The following is a 15736-nucleotide window of genomic DNA, read 5'->3' on the forward strand; positions in this document are numbered from 1 at the left end:
TCCAGGTTTTGGAAATGTTAAATCCTTGATCAAAACAACGGTAAATCTTCCTGAAGTTTCACTCTTTGTCAAGTAGCATAATAATAACTGAGTGCTTCCTGTTGGCCCTACAACATTTTCAACTGGATTGAGATCAGAACTTTGTGATGACCACTTCAAAACATTGACTTTATTATCCTGAAGCCACTTTGTGACCAGTTTGGCAGTTTTGGGTCTGCTTTAGGTCATTGTCCATTTAGAAGACCCTTCTGCACCAAAGTGCACCAGTCCCCCACACAGTTGGGATGGTGTTTCAGGCTTTTCCTCCAAACGCAACGATGGTCATTATAGCTGTCAGACCACAGGATGTGTCTCCAAATATTTAAGTCTTTATCCATTTTTTTTCATTTGCAAACTCCAAACTGTCTTTTTGATGTTTCTTTTGAAGTCAGGGCTTCTTCCTGTCAGAGTTCCCTCTCAGCCCATGTCGGTTCAGGACTTGTTTCACTCTGGATAATGACAAACTCTTACCAGGTTCAGCATCTTCACCAGGTCTTTTGTTTTTGTTCTTGGGTTGATATTCACATTTCAAGGTAGCAACATAGCGCAGAGAGGAGGCTCGGGCCAGCTGTGAGGCGTTTCAGATGGGCAACAAAACCGCCTTAGTGGGGGTTGCGGTACCTTTTTACCAACCAATCAGAAATGTTTTGAAAAAACGCAATTTCCTCTACTTGACTTCCATCTAAGTCAATGGTCAAAGTAAAGTAGAAGTGCTGAAGGCAGCATACGGTGAAAGGTCCACACATGGGTGCGAAATGGCCGTAAGTAGTTCTTGATTTTACTCAGTTGAATTTCTTTCCATTGTGCTAATTTGTAAGACTAACACAATGCTATCTTTGTTATTTGACTATTCATCGATTTCAATGACACTCATTAAAAAGTCGATGAATAGCGCTGGCAAGGCTAACGGTTAGCTACAGTTAGCCATGGAACACCGCTAACGGTAACAAACTACTAAATAAATTAATTTATTTATTTGACACTGTACATTAATTGACATTTCTGCCAAAAGCCTATTTTTCATCCGTAGTCCCTGGACAGATGTAGTCTCCCTAAGACATAAGAGGGTTTCAACATTAAACAATTTCTGATTGTTTGAGAATAGTGTTATATCAAGAGATATCTACACCGCGTTCCAAATTATTATGCAACTCATCGTTTCAATACATTTTAAAGCTTGTAATTAACTGAAAATGGTAATTTGTTGAATTTGTAGCATTAGGAGGTCATATTTACTGAAATCAAAAGCTATTTCAATCAAAAAAATCTTGACAGGTGAAGTTATATTTTAACATAGGAGCCCTTTGACAGCAGCTTCAAAATTCTTAAATCCATTAAACTTTTATTTTTTGGAGTTTCTTTGCAGGATGTTAAAATCGCATCCCAGAGCTGCTGTTTGGATGAAAACTGCCTCCCACCCTCATAAATGTTTTTCTTGTTGAGGCTCCAAAGGTTCTCAATAAGGTTGAGGTCAGGGGAGGAGGGGGTCCACATCATGGGTTTCTCTCCTTTTATGCCCGTAGCAGCCAGTGATGCAGAGGTATTCTTTACAGCACATTTTTCACACTTTCAGGGAGCCTAAAGGGGTCGACCAGCTCTCTCCCCATGATTCTGGCCCAAAACATGACTCCGCCCCCTCCTTACTGACGTCACAGCCTTGTTGGGACATGGTGCCCATTCACCAACCATCCACTACTCCATCCATCTGACCATCGAGGGTTACACAGCACTCATCACAGAGCAAGACTGTTTGAAAATGAGTCTTCATGTACTTCTGAGCCACTGCAGCCGTTTCTGTTCATCAGCTTCAATTAACACTTTAGGGGAGGCCGGATAGAAGGTTTATGCACAACTGCAGCCTCTGGAGGATCCTACACCTTGATGTTCGTGAGACTCCAGAGGCACAAGTAGCTTCAAATACCTGTCTGCTACTTTGTAGCAACTGTTCTATTCATCTGATGTATTTGTCGGGCAGAAACCGTCCTTGTTGGGCCTTTATCTGCGCAAACCTGTGTGTGCTCTGAATCAGCCACAAATCTCTTTTGAGTATGATGATTACGCTTAATCTTTCATGAAATATCGAAGGTTTTCATACCGAGACCAAGGCATTCAACTATTTCATGCTTTTCATCAGCAAAGAGATCCTTTTTTTCCCCATATTGCTTGAAAATGGTGATCTGCTTAATAATGTGGAACGTCCTTTTTCAGTGTTTTTTCCTTTAACTGGGCTTAACCTGACAACTAATCATCACAGGCGTCTGAGACTGATGTCGGAGATTCAAAGAGCCCTGAGACGCAATGCCATCCATGAGTTTCTTTGAAAACCTTTTTTTTTTTCACCTTTTTGACACTGAAATACAATTTGCATAATCATTTGGAACGCGATGTATACACTCTGATTGTGTATAATTTTCATTTAATGCTTGTCCTTGTGTAGCCTTCTCCAGCTTTTTCATTTCACTGTCAGTATAGCATGGCAACGCTGCAAGAAATGATGGGACATCTGAATGTTGACTGCGGCCAGTTTTTAACAGAACACGTAGATTCTATGATTAATGAACTCAAATAATCCACTTTTTTGTAGTGCATATGATGGACAACTATATTAATTCAACACTAAACTTTAATTTTGTTTAGAACTGTAGTTCTACTAATGGCTTCAGTTTCACCACAGAGTGAACAGACAGAGTAAAGGATTTGTACATAATGTGAAATTCCAAATCAGGTTCTGTATATAAGATACTGTCTTTTTTAATTATATTAAAAAAGACAGTATTTAATTAATTATATTAAAAAAGGATCAAATATTGTTACATTTTCGATTTTTTTAATATAGATTTTAAACTTTTATTGACTATTTATAGAAATATAACATACACAGAATATGCCACTCTATACCATACAAAATAAAATGGTATCAGTTTTTTTGTATATCTGGTTTTGTATATCGGTTTAACCCGAGCGACTGCCCTCCTGTGCACCTGAAGTCAGACCACTCCCAGCAGCTCCGTGAAGCGTTAATCCACCTCCGTCCTGGATGGTTAGTTCCAAAAAACATGTATACTCCACAAAAGGTTAGCTCCCGGCAACGCAACTCTGGCAAAGTGTCCCAGGTGGGTGTGTGACGTCACGTTTCTCTGCGCGTCCCCTTGCGCGTGACCCATTACCCAGATATACCGGTAACCCCTAATCCCTAAGTAACACAGGAATACCACCGGATTACAACTGTAATACAATGACACAAATACAATAAACATATTCTATGCCTACTGTGACCAGGTTCTTCACATTGAACGACATTATAGAGGGTTTTGGTTCACCCCTGCTGGGTGACTCACATGTAGGGACCTATTGGACTTTACAACATTTTCATGAAGCTACAGTCATCACAAAACTTGGATTAGTTTGGTGCTCAGCTGCGCGCTGTGTCGGCGTAGCTTTGTTGTTGTTCAGACTGATGCATTAGCCGATGCAGCTAGCTACGAAGTAAAAGCAGTAGAAGTTCACTTGTCGTAATATAAAGCGGTACAGTATAACTTTCACCTCAGCGTCAGCGCGATGTCTCATGCGGTTCATCGCCCCCAGTGGTGCATCTGTTGGAGCGGGGTTAGCGAGTAGACGAGCCTACAGTCAAATGGCGAATGCGGGCGGCTGTTGCGCTGCCAGGTGATGCGAGCGAGTGCGGGGCAGCGGGGCTCCTATGGCTGAAGCCACGGGGAAATGGCATATTTGGCGAAACAGCACCAGTAAATATTTTACAAGCCTCAGCCAATGCATAGTTTATTTACACGTTACACGCCACATACATACAAGTCCAGACCCTTGTACGAAACGCAATGCGTACGAGGGCCTGGTAAAACCAAGCTAATTTGGACCCGGAAGTAGCTTATTATTGTGTGTGATGTCACACTTATCAGACATATACTTAAAGTAGCCTAATAAAAACTGCTGGAGTGGCCAAGTGTTTTTTTTAGTGTATGTCTGTTAAGAGATTTGTAAAGCACAAGTTGTAATGATCAGATGACTTTATGTGAGTGGTTTATGTTAATGTAAAATAGCCTGTCCCAAGGATAGTGTCGAAAATCCAGTGATCCTTGTTAACTCTGAGTGATCTTCTTGAACGCCGACTGTAACAAGTGAATTTCTCCTTTGTGAGATCAATAAAGGTTGATCATATCTTATCTTATCTTATCTTATGAAGGGCCCCACATAGAAGGAGAGAAGTTTGTTTGCTGCGCTACGAAGTTCAGCAAGGCATCATCTGCATCAACCTGAAGGAGAGCAAGAACAACGTAGAGTATGAGGCCACTGACGCCGCCATCTGCATGACAGAGAGAAGTCTCAAGACGAGCACCGAGACGAGTACGTGACAAAGCCTGGGCCACACTGGCCAAAACCAAAACTATGAAGTGGTATTTTTGTAAATAAATAAATAAAAAGTTATTATTTTCTTCTGCCCAAAAAGGTGCAGAAGAAAAATGCATTATGGGAAAAAAAAATAGTTGATGAAATTCGGTACAAAAATAGTTGATGGCATCCCGATCCAAAAAGCCAATGGGACCCATACCGTATTTTGTACGGTGTTGCCATGGTGACGCCCGGGGCCCCCCATGTTATTCTAATGGGACTGACACATAAATCTAACATTATACAACATTACAGCACGTTAGTGCCCTCTGTCAGGAGCTTGTGGACAGTGGTCATGGAAGTACCGCCCATTAGGGCTGTCTGATGCTACTTGTGAAATTAAAAGTTTTGGGGCGAGCTAGCGCCCTCTGCAGGCTGGAGCCATTATTCACATGGAGGGGCAAAAAATGTAGTTTTGATGTTTACTGACAAAGATTAATGGCACATCAGGGCAATAAAATGCAATGTGGCGCCCTTGGTACGGTTACATAGACGCGGCAATAGGGAGGCATGGAAAAGGGGGCCGCTTGCGGCTTTAGTTATTTTTATTATTGACCTTTATTTAACCAGGATATAATGGATGGATATATATATATATATATATATTAGTGGTGGGCCGTTATCGGCGTTAACGTGCTGCGTTATCGGCGTTAACGTGCTGCGTTAACGCGAGACTCTTATCGGGCGATAAAAAAAATATCGCCGTTAATCTATTCTCAAAGCTGGGTTGGGAGCTGGGTCTATACTCTGCTATGATGACTTTCACCATGATATTTTATGGTCAGCACACATTACACGACTTTTATGCCCAATGTGGGACGCACAGGAGAAATGTGAGTGAATATAGTGTCTCCAAAGCGAACACACAGAAGCAGCGGCCAATGACAGAGTGAAAAAAGACAGAAAAACACCGCAGCGCCTCCCTCTTTCAAAACAGCGACATAAACATTTCATGGCCACAGACCCACACGAAACAGTGCAACTTTATCACCAAAAGTTCACAACAGCCTTTTCCAGCTACATTTCAACCGCGAGCAGAGTTTAACCGCAGCACTTACTGAGTTTGGAGACGAACTTTACAGCTACTTTTCTCCGAGTCCGTTAGCTTCTCTTTCTCCGCTCACCGCTGTCTCCTCAGCCGCCCGTTTACTTTTCTGATCAAATCCAAAGAAATACGTCCGGCATTTTCGTGTTGTCGACGTTTATCTCCATTTTGACAGAACTATCGCCAGGTTGAAGCTCTTAGTAGCAGTAGCTGCAGCAGCATGAACTGCGTTGTGACAGTGATCACGTGACACTGTTGACAATGTTGACCAATCAGGAGACGCGCACATGTTTCCCACACTCACAAACAGAGGCCTATATGTTCTGATCTGGTAAGATGGCCCACATTACCCGTAAATAAATACTTGAGGACTCCTGTCACAACTGTCCCATGTTCTTTAGCAGGTCATAGTGTGCAGAAGAGGAGATTTAGTTTGTCACCAGAAAATTGATTGACACAAAGCTACTGACTGTAAACAGTTCATCAGGACCTCTTAGTTCAAAATTAATGTTTAACTGAATAAACAGTTAGTAAACAAGTGCATCTTCTTGAACATGAATTATTTTCATCACCAATTATCATAGTAGAACGTTCTCAAGCAGTTTGTGATGCATTTTGGAAACAGGAGATGAGCTCCTGGACCAACACACCACCTGACTTGAGAACCTCGTTCTAAAAGACTTACTTTTAGTCATTATTTGGGTAGCACACATATTCTGAATGGCTTCGGCAGAATTCAAGCGAGCCATTTTAATCTAGATTAATATATATATATATATATATATTAGTGGTGGGCCGTTATCGGCGTAATGCCCAATTTCAGACGCACAGAAGAAACGTGAGTGAATATAGCGTCTCCAAAGCAACACACAGAAGCAGCGGCCAATGACAGAGTAAAAAAAAGACAGAAAAACACTGCAGCGCCTCCCTCTTTCAAAACAGCGACAAAAACAACTCATTTCATGGCCACAGCCCCACACGAAACAGCGCAACTTTATCACCAAAAGTTCACGAGAGCCTTTTCCAGGTAAATTTCAACCGCGAGCAGAGTTTAACCGCAGCACTTACGGAGTTTGGAGACAAACTTTACAGCTCCTTTTCTCCGAGTCCGTTAGCTTCTCTTTCTCCGCTCTCCTCTGTCTCCAAAAGAGGAATGGTTTTGCAGGTGGTGACCACAGACCATTTCCCTGTCTTCATCCTTTGTACCGTATTTTTGGAACACTATTGCATTTGTCCAATGTTCTCACCACTAGAGGCATCATGAGGAGCATCTACAACCCACAGAAGTTGCTCAGGGAGTGATGCTCATTCAAATTGGCACGTCCATTCGTGCTGTGGCAAGAAGGTTTGCTGTGTCTCCCAGCGCAGTATCCAGAGCATGGAGGAGATACCAGGAGACAGGCCAGTACACCAGGAGACCTGGGGGGGGGGGCGACCGAGGTCAACAACCCAGCAGCAGGACCGCTATCTGCTCATTTGTGCACGGAGAAACAGGAGAAGCACTGCCCGAGCCCTACAAGAGGAGCTACAGGAAACAACAAATGGGACCAACGAGGAGATGGTGATAGACTGTGGAGGGAGCTGTGCAGGAGGAAGAGGAAGGACGAGGTGGAGCTGACCAGTGCAGGACACCACGCTCTGAGACGGGGACAAGCCCAGGAGGCGGTGCACCGTTTCAGATGATCAGAGGAGACAGAGGGCAGCTACAGTTTCTCCATCCTCCAAGGTCATGCGGGTGGAGTGGCTGAAGGACAACGAGATCATCGACCCGGCCGAGGACAGGAACTTCTACATCACCGTGGACCACAACCTGATCATCAAGCAGGCGCGTCTGTCCGACACGGCCAACTACACCTGTGTGGCCAAGAACATCGTGGCCAAGCGCAAGAGCTCCACCGCCGTGGTCATCGTCTACGGATTTCCCATCAACCAGTGCTCCTCCTGTGACCAAAACAGTGAAGATGGCGGCCGCGACACAACGATCTTTCACCAAAGAAAAAAAAGAGTGGTGCGCACTGAATGGGTGCTGCTGCCGGATGCTCTCTCATCGAATGCAATTTCTCCATCTGTGAGATCAATAAAGTACCATCTTATCTTATCTTACAAAATGACCTCCAGAGGGCCACAAATGTGCATGTTGGTGCTCAAACGATCAGAAACCGACTCCATGAGAGTGGTATGAGGGCCCGACGTCCACAAGTTGGGCCGGTGCTTACTGCCCAACACTGTGCAGCCCGATTGGCATTTGCCCGAGAACACAGCGACTGGCAGATTGGCCAATGGTGCCCTGTGCTCTTCACAGATGAGAGCAGGTTCACCCTGAGCACATGTGACAGACGTGACAGTGCCTGGAGACGCCCTGGAGAACGTTCTGCTGCAACATCATCCAGCATGACCGGTTGGGTGGTGGGTCAGTGATGGTCTGGGGAGGCATTTCATTGGAGGGCCGCACAGCCCTCCATGTGCTAGCCAGAGGTTCCCTGACTGGCATTGGGGACCGGGATGAGATCCTCAGACCTATTGTAAGACCATATGCTGGTGCTGTGGACCCTGAGTTCCTTCTGATGCATGATAATGCCAGGCCACATGTGGCAAGAGTGTGTCAGCAGTTCCTGCATGATGAAGGTATTGATGTTCTGGGACATCATGTCTCGGTCCATCCATCAACGCCATGTCGCACCACAGACTGTCCAGGAGCTGACTGATGCTCTAATCCAGGTCAGGGAGGAGATCCCTCAGGAGGACATCCGTGGTCTCATCAGGAGCATGCCCAGGCGTTGTAGGGAGTGCATTCAGGCACGTGGAGGCCACATACACTACTGAGGATGATACAGACTCGTTTGGAGGAATTTCTACAGAATTTGGATCAACCAGTGACCTGATTTGTCACTTTGATTTTGACTATAATTTTGGATCCAGACCTCCAGGGGCTGAGAATTTGATTTCCATGTATCATTCTTATGTTATTTTGTTCTCAACACATTGCCCTACACTATGAATAAAGATTTTCATCTGAAAAATTGAACTGATTGACATCTAGGATGTGTTTTTTGAGTGTGCCCTAAGTTTTTGTGAGCAGTGTATATATATACACATGCATTTGAGAGCAGCTTCAAACTATCACAGTTAGGGTTGCAAAATTCCAGGAATTGTCAAGTTGGAAATCGTCCATGGGAATATATGGGTATTAATGGGAATAAACAGGGAATAACCGTCTAATGCGGCTCCAAGTTGTTTAATCCGCTTATACCAGGGTCCCACAAATGTAACATTTATAATAAATGTTTTTTTCATTTACTAAACTCACTAAATATGCCAGACTACCGGGACTATTTTCTGTGGGTTATTAGCCGGTCACTGAAGGCTCGTCTCAGAGCGAGTCATTCTCCGCAGCTATTACGAGGATCTCAGTCAGGCTCAACGAAACAACATCAGCACAGAATCACAACACAACAGGACTAACCCGGCACTTTTCCGTGGAAGTAAACACCGATATGCGGCACTCGTGGGCAGGAGTTATTTCACTTTTACGCTGTTTAACCTGAAGCTAGCTAGCTAGCTCAACGAGCTCAACTGTTATGGAAACAGCTGCGGTGGAGTCGCTCACACCTGGGCCCCACCAACTGAAACTTTTATGTTTAACTTTACTAATCCAGACAAATATACTTAAATGCAGGATCATTTTATGTACGCCTGAAAATTATGAATAGTGCCTTAACCGTTTTCAAACGAAATGGAAAGCTCATATTTTATTAACAGTAGCTAAGCTAGCTGCTCACTGTCCTCTACTTCTCATTTATCAAAAGTTTTGCCAAAAACGTTGAAATTAACACAAAATCCATCTCATACGTTCCTGTCAGTCACTAATTACGCGTTTATCTGATTCAGCTGTGTCATGCGTTGCTATGGCGATGCCACAGCGGAGTGATATCCCAGTGATTTAACTACCGGACTACGTGTGCGGTTATACCAAAATAATTTAATTAATTAAATTAAAAATAATTTTTACGCATCCGCACACAGCCCAGTGACAGCGGGACTGAAGGCGACGCGGAATCTATTTTGAGCAGGGGCGAATCCGAGTATACAGGGGCTGGGGCAGTACAGGGGAACCACTGACAGAAGAACTGTCAGAAATAAAAATAAAAATATTCTTTTATATTTATGTTTCACACTACAGGGAAAAGCAGCTCATATTAAAAAGACTGTTTAATTTTTTTTTTAAGTCGCCCCCCGGGGCCCCCTTCCTTAAAATGCTGTCCCGGTAATTTTGTACATAAACTGTTTATTTAAAGTATATATAGTTTTAATTTTTTGGCAATTAAATAGTAATTAGACTTTAAATCCATATCCATGAGATTTTAGAAAGTTTGATTTTAAAATCGCTATAGCTTGAGAAAGCACTTGTTATTTTCAAGATTAAACACATTTTGAAAAGTAGACACGCTGGCGTTTGTGACTTGAGGTGATTTGCAGGCTAAAGCAAGACTTGACTTGACAAAAGCTATGACTTGACTTGACTTGACTTGAGCTTGACTTGGACCTTCACGACTTGGATTTGACTCGAGACTTGCATTTAGTGACTTACTCCCACCTCTGCTCCTCAGTAGAGTTTGGTTTACAAAGACATCAGGGCAAACACAGACGCTCGGAGACGGGCGCTCTAGGTCTGGGTCATGTCATACTGGCCATGATAGTTTTGCTATGGGACTTTTGGAGGCGAACTGACATTTTCAAAGTGAGTTTACACTGTGTCCGTACGTCTTTAATCCATCATGTCATAATGTAGCCTTGTAGCCACATGTAGGTCAGTAATGACAGCTTATTTTCTGAGTTTAAAATGCAATGACGGCTTACATTTAATTCCTAGATTTTAACTTAATTTTTTAGGCTATGCTTAGTGTTTATGCGTTTACCTGCGCCATAGAAAACATCACATGGAGCCGCCATTGGTCATCTTGGATTTATCAAGGTAAACAAGTTACTTACTATTGCTTCAAAGGTGGTCAATGGTTGACCACAGCTGAAAACATTTGCATGGTTCATAATTTTCAATGTTTGGTGGCTAATGCTAACAGCTACAGGAAAAATGCATTGAGCAGACGAACAGACTCTGAAAAGTCTCCTGGACTAGCTGGCTGGCTAACTGTCCGGCCTGGCCTTAGCCATCCGTAAACTCCGGTCGTATGTCTGGGCTTGATCTCAATGGCTGCATGCGTTACATCAGTTGACTTTCTACCTACCATTCAGTGAGCGGGGGAGGCGGGATATTGTAGGTGACATCAAGCATTTGCGCCGGTTTGCGGGTTGTAGTTTGGCAATGGCGGCGGATACAAAATAAATGGCAGCTCTTCAATCCGTCCTGGCTTGGCTCCCAAATATCCAGAAATTAAAATTGAAGCCTTGGAATATGCAAGGAATGTATATTGTGTTATAAACAATTCTTTATCATTTCCTGGTTGGAGAAATGGTCCCTTTTTGCCGTGTTTCGTATGTGCATGCCGTAAAACCCGTGGGTGAGGCCTCCTGATTATGAATATTTGTGAGCGTTTAATTCAAATGACGCTGGGATTTCTCCGTGACATTCACCATCAGCTCCTTTTGCGTACGGAGAGATCTGAGCGTAAAGCACGGGTTCATAAATGCCACGCGCACTCTGGCGTATATCGCAAATACACCTACACGTACACCGTTTTTGTACGCAATGTTGATAAATGAGGGCCATTGTGGCAAAATTGCCTTTGTTTGCATGTTCATGAGGAACCATGCGCTAAGTTTGCTCTGCGGCCTTTGCTGAAATGCACTCTATAAAATGCTTCGTCTGTTGCCACTTGGTTTCACTGTGACAAAAACAGCCACTCACCTGACAGCTGCTTGTATTGTTTGTGCCCATACATGAGTAATCGTGTTGTGCTCTGCCCCACCACTTCCATCTGGCCAAAGTCCGAAACCGAGCTGCCCATGAGCACGGTTCAGAGGAAGTGTGAGTGCACCCTGCGAAGAGCGTGATCAAGCTTAATATTTAACAATATCTACGTGCTGTACATTTATCTTCACAGTAAAAGACAATATCACCCCCGGCTCACATTAAATCCGATTAAGGTCCGGTACGGCATCCGCAAACTTAGAAAGGCATTAAAACCAATGTTGCAGACTCACACTGCTCCGTGAAGTCCGGGTCTGGCTACCGAGGCCATCCGGCGGCCTTCCGGCGTCAGTGGAAAGAATCTGTAAGAAATCTATTTTTACCGGAGGCAAGTCACGGAGGATTACCTTCATTGTGAAGCGGAGCTGCAGCAGCTCTGGGACTTTTACAAAGACACACATCAGTGTTTCTTTACCTAAACACCCAGCATTAAAGGCGGTTACAAGAAAACTTATATCAGTGGCTGAATCTGCACTGGGAATATGTTTGGGCCTCGAGGATGCCTGTTGCAGCACTATGAACACACGCTGACGACGTGCAGCCAGAGCGTCGGTGACATTTGTGACAAGTGTCTGACTTCAGGTAAGCACAAGCGTCTAACTATGGGCTTTAGGCGCGTTTGGTCTGTACGCAGCTTTAGATTACCTTCAGTGAAATCTGTCGCAGCAGCTCTGGAGCCATTTGAATTATGCAGCACTACAACATGTAACAATATCTCTTCTCAAGATGTAAAAGAAGGATATCTGATTGACAGTGGCATTTTAAAGGGCCTATATCATGAAAAATCGGAAGCGATTCCAGGTCAGGGCTCAAAACAAACGCAACCCTGAGCATCTGAACAGATGTCATGTTTGCACTGTTGGTTGTTTTTCTTAACAAACAAAAGCGTGTTTGGCTACGAGAGGTGCAGGACTTTTTTCAACCTTCCTAAAGAAGAGGACACTCGCCACAATTTGGAATTTTTTTCCGGGATTCAGCGACTATCACCAAAATAGTGTTTTTCTGTGACTGTCTCTGATGGATGTTTGGTGAATCTTCACCAGAATCAAAGTGGATTAACTTTTATAACCAACGCGAGTCCCCAATGTGATGGAGAGGCCAGGACAGAGTGGTGGTGAGTTAAAACGCGTGTTAGCTTGTGTGTTAGCCATTTATGAAGCTGTGTTGCAGTCAACTCCTTATAACTGTATTGTGAAGTCACTTCACTTATTACTGTGATATTTATTTATTTTACTACTAATAATGCATGGGCAGATCCGCTCGGAGAGAGGGGGCGGAGTTAACTGAATTGAAGCGTCTTGTCTTCCGCGTTTGGAAAATACCCCCAGAAAGCAATTATATTTCTCACAATAAATAGTAATCCATAGCGGAAGAGGTACAATATATCATATAAATGCCTATACTTTACTTTGGGATGGCTAAAATAGCATGACACAGATCCTTTAATTTTTGGAATATAACTGACCCTGCATCACATGAATGATCGCTTTTTGAGGGACTATTTTCTAGCAGATCACTCCACCGCTGCGTAGCTTATACAAACATGAAGCAGATGCTGCTCAAATATAAGGTATGTTAAATGTAAAATGGTTAAAATTACTCTATGGACACAGACATTTATATGGTTAGTCTGGTGTTATAAGTGATTTGCCTCAGGTGCTCTGTGGAGCGGGTCAGACTGTTTTTAATGCAGGCTAGCTGATGCCATAGAAATGCGCTAGCCTTGCACTAGCCTAGTGCCACGAAACTCTTCAAACATAAGAACTGCATGAATTACCAAAAAAATATCTCCAGGTATCAGCAACACTCTGGATAACTAAGAAATGAGGCCCTATGTCAAAAATCCTGAAATATCCCTTTAAACACTGACTGACATGACAAACATTAAAAATCTCAGAGTTTCAAGAGAATCAAGTGTCAAAACAGCATGTGTTTTAAATAGGGATGCATGATAATATCGGCCGCCGATAATTATCCGCATTTATCGGCATTTTAGCGCCATCCCCGATAAAGCCGATAAAAAAAAAATTTGGCCGATAATTAGGCCCGATAATTATAAGCTCAAATTGCATTGAATCTGCGGCTCCAGCTCGCTGCCTTCTCTCGACGGCGGCGCCACCCCGCACGTCCTGCAGCCCGGAGCTGCTGCAGACTCAGGACAGCACATTTACAGCAGCAGATACACGCTCTCCACGGCCGACTTCTGCACGGTTTTAGCTGAAAAATACGACGAGTATTCCAGCGAAACAGCTGTGCAGGCGCTCTCCGAAGGAAGAGTTTTTAGACTTTTTACATCGAAGTAACTTCAACATTTGCACCGCAACAAATCTTCGTATTTCTGATCAAATAAACACGATAGCCCCGTGACTGAAGCGCTATGAACGAGAGTAGTTTTACAGTGATGAAATGAGCCGCGCTGCGCATGTTTTTTTTACCACATGAGGCACAAATGCATAAATGAGCCCGATGCAGGAGAGAGTCTTGTTTTTGTGCTGTATCGTATTATTAGTCAAACTTTAATCTGTCACAGATTTGGCATCACTTCTCTCTAATGTCAGAGACGCCTCTAGACTCAGTGAAATACTATAATACTGTCTATATTCCAGTATTGTAAATAAGAATCCATTAGTATGATGTCAACAAAAAGAAAAACACTAGGAAGGAAGTAGTAGTAGTAACTGTAAAAAAAAAAATATTTATATTTATGCACTTGTATATTGCTTGGTAGAGTTAATACATTTTGGGCAGAACTGTGAACTGTTACAGCTAGTTCTTGTCACAAAATAAAGTGCAAATATATATACATAATTATACCATGGTCTGGGTGAATACTCGATTCTGATTGGCTGGTGGGGGCTAACAAGCTTGCATTATTTTGGTATAACCGCACACGTAGTCCGGTAGTTAAATCACTGGGATATCACTCCGCTGTGGGCATCGCCATAGCAACGCATGACACAGCTGAATCAGATAAACACGTAAAAGTGACTGACAGGAACGTATGAGATGGATTTTGTTTAATTTCAACGTTTTTGGCCAAAACAAAATGTAAATAAATGTGAAGTAGAGGAGAGTGAGCCGCTAGGTTAGCCTACTGTTAATAAAATATGAGCTTTCCATTTCTATTGAAAACGGTTAAGGCACTATTCATGATTTTCAGGCGTACATAAAATGATCCTGCATTTAAACATATTTGTCTGGATTAGTAAAGTCAAACATAAAAGTTTCAGTTGGTGGGGCCCAGGTGTGAGCGACTCCACCGCAGCTGTTTCCATAAACAGTTGAGCTCGTTGAGCTAGCTAGCTAGGTTCAGGTTAAAACAGCGTAAAAGTGAAATAACTCCTGCCCACGAGTGCCGCATATCGGTGTTTACTTCCACGGAAAAGTGCCGGGTCAGTCCTGTTGTGTTGTGATTCTGTGCTGATGTTGTGTCGTTGAGCCTGACTGAGATCCTCGTAATAGCTGCGGAGAATGACTCGCTCTGAGACGAGCCTTTAGTGACCGGCTAATAACCCACATAAAATAGTCCCGATGGTCTGGCATATTTAGTGACTTTAGTAAATGAAAAAAACATTTATTATAAATGTTGCCATGGTATAATAGCCGGCTGCATATATGGTTTGACCCCAAAAAAATTGCTACAAAAGGTTTTTCAATGGTTTTCTGTAGTATCAGGTGTGTTTATTAACATACTAAAAGTCTACCAAAATCTGACCACTGGAAAGGTCTAATTTTCAAGATGGCGTCCAAGAGGGTGGCGAGATCCTTAAAATGCCATTTACTCCTTTATTATTCATCCTAGACCAGTCATTTTGGTGTCTAACCCCATGTTTTGGGTGTCTAGGAATCCAATGGGCTTGTTCAAATTGTAGTCACATGATCACATAATTATGATATACAAATCGTGGACTCTATATATTAACATTAGCGAGTTGTCATGGCAATGGCACACATTTTCAATGCAACCTTTGCTTCCCAGAGGCTTAGAGGGGCATGGATGGGCTCGTTTTAAAGCCCCAACCCTCTTCTTCCCAACGCAATAAAAGGTACGTCATTTACTCACGGAGATATTCACTAAAGTCTGCGAGGTGAGCGACCACGTCGGCCCTGACATGGTAGATCTGGAAGGTTAAAACCCTTCCAGGTCTACCATGTCAGAGCCGACGTGGACTCTGTTATCTTAGCATTTGATCAGTTAGCATATTTAAATTATAGTGAAAGGATTACAATTACAAAGTGATAACAAATCTTCATTATTTTTGAAGAAATACCTTTGATGTCCACCAGATTTACAAATAGTCATTGTCACACTGTTCCTC

This window comes from Gobius niger (genome assembly GCF_951799975.1).
Source record: "Gobius niger genome assembly, chromosome: 7".
Lineage (NCBI taxonomy): Eukaryota > Metazoa > Chordata > Actinopteri > Gobiiformes > Gobiidae > Gobius > Gobius niger.